Here is a 2,500-nt window from a genome sequence, read left to right as displayed (position 1 = left end):
CCCTGTTGCAGCTCCACAGCCCCGTTGCAGCTCCACAGCCCCGTTGCAGCTCCACAGCCCCCCTGCAGCTCCACAGCCCCGTTGCAGCTCCACAGCCCCCCTGCAGCTCCACAGCCCCCCTGCAGCTCCACAGCCCCGTTGCAGCTCCACAGCCCCCCTGCAGCTCCACAGCCCCGTTGCAGCTCCACAGCCCCCCTGCAGCTCCACAGCCCCCCTGCAGCTCCACAGCCCCGTTGCAGCTCCACAGCCCCCCTGCAGCTCCACAGCCCCCCTGCAGCTCCCCTCCAAACAGGCTTCACTGCCGGCTGATGGGCTCTAATGGGCCTAATGACGGCAGATTGCCCGCACACTTGCAGCCAAAATTGGTCGGCCATTTTCCTTTTCACCCAAAAGATGAGAAGCCGAACTGAGTCCGTTACAGCACTACGGCAAACCGTAGGGGGGGGGGGGTTAAGGATGCTACCAGATATTCCTAAATGGAAGGCTCCATCATTTTAACTTAATCCAGAGTTTTTTTTATCACATTCAACCAAAATGAGGCTCTTCCTCACCAGATAATCCTAAATATGATCCCAAATTAGAGATTTATTTAAGCGAAACAAAACGACTACTTATTCTCCAAATTTGAGTTGCGTATTCATGGAAATTTGGCAAATCCCTGAGTCACCGAGTGGTGAAGGAAATGTAAAAACGTTCAAATTGGACACGGTGTGCGTGGTCATGTTCTACATCCGTATTCACACAACACAAATCGGGCATCCTTGGTCAAACCGCTTGGAAATGGAAAACGGTGCAGACACCAAATACACCAACCCCCCCCCCATCCCCCCCCAAAAAAAGGATGAGTCCAGCGTGGGACACCCAAAACAGGATGTCGCGAGATAAGCGGAGATCCCGTTCCAATCGGTCGCAGCTCCACCACGATAACAGGCGACGGACGCTCCTTTCTCCACCGTTATTATTGAGTGCGTTGGTGTTGAGGTCATTTTGGAGGCGGAAAACCTTCAAAAATTCAAAAATATCTTTATGGATTTAAGATTTTAAAAAAGAGGGGGGGGGGGGGGGGGGGGGGGTGTTACTGCTTTGGTCCGTGAGGTCATCTCCCGGTTGAATTCCACTGTGAGTAATGACATCATCAAATGAACCTGCAGCCAAACCTTGTTGTGGAGTCACATCCTGTCCAGGTCTTTATCCAACATGTGATCAAGCTGATTTTGCTACCGACGCAGGTGACGCTTTCCCCCCCGAAGCCTCCGCAGTATTTTGTTTTCAGCCGGAACGCCCCCCCCCCCCCGCTCTGCTTTGCTCCCCTCCGTCGCCGCCGTCACCCCCGAAAATGGGAGGACGGTCACGGGACAAGGAAGGAAGGAGAGGGAGAGTCCGCCCGGAGCGTCGCCCGGAGCGTCACCCAAAGCGTCGCCGGGCGGACACGTGGAAACGCTCGGACCAGGACCAACACAACCCCCCCGCCGTTTCAACCCCGCCGCCACGCCCGGGTCGCACCGGCTTTGGGATTATTCGCAGCGAGCGGAAAGGAAAAAAGCGCCGGAGCCAGCGTTGAAGCGCTCAGCCCCGCTAAGCCCTCGGTCACGCACCGTGTAATATGATTTCAAATGGCGGCTCAAAAAAGTTTGATAGGAGTTTGTCTGAAAGTGACCCACATTCTTTAAGCAACAATAATCTCTATCGCAGGGAGAGAGACGTCTGAATATTGATAACTGCCCGCGGTGCTTTTGTCTGCGAGTCGGAGGCCGACGCACCAATCAGACCTGGAGGAGGAACCAGGGATTAATCAGTCGCTCTCGCTCGCGTCCGGCCGCAGATAGACGCCGCATAATGACTTCTGCGGAGAAACCGGGCAGAACAACGATTATTTCAACTTAGAGGGAGGAGGGAAGCCGGGGGGGGGCGAGTTGGGGGGTGGGGTGGGGTTGTGCGGCGTGCTCGGGGGGGTTGGGGGTTGGGGGGTGGGGGAGTGGGGGGGGATTAACGGCGCTTTCCCGTTACATGAATGATGTTGGTGCCACACAAGGCTCTGAAGCTCCTCCGTGTCATCGTTGCCCCCCTTCTTACTCCACTCTGGGCGGGGGGGGGGGGGGGGGGGGGGGCACAGGCGTCGTGGTTTGATTATGTCATCACTAACCCCCCCCCCCCCCCCCCCCCGGACATTTATTATGTCTAACGGCTTCAAAATACGGCAAGAAAATATCCCTTTCTGATTATTGGGGTTTAGAGTGTTATCAGTCATGCAGACTAATGGGACGCTCACAGTCCCCAGATAGAGCCCCCCAAACCCCCAGCATGCACCGGGGCAGACACACTGGGAGGGGCGGGGCGGGGCGGGGCGGGGCGGGGCGGGGCTCTCATGTCTGTGTTATTATTATTGCTCCTGGGACGATGGAGGCGGCGAGCATGTGTCAACCTCAGCTGCAAAAGAACGGATGACGAAGGTGGAGAAAGAGAGAGAAGTGTAAAGCCCCGCCCACACGACCCCCCCCCC

The sequence above is a fragment of the Zeus faber genome (genome assembly GCF_960531495.2).
Source record: "Zeus faber genome assembly, chromosome: 19".
NCBI classification, from domain to species: domain Eukaryota; kingdom Metazoa; phylum Chordata; class Actinopteri; order Zeiformes; family Zeidae; genus Zeus; species Zeus faber.
This window is presented reverse-complemented; position numbering follows the sequence as displayed.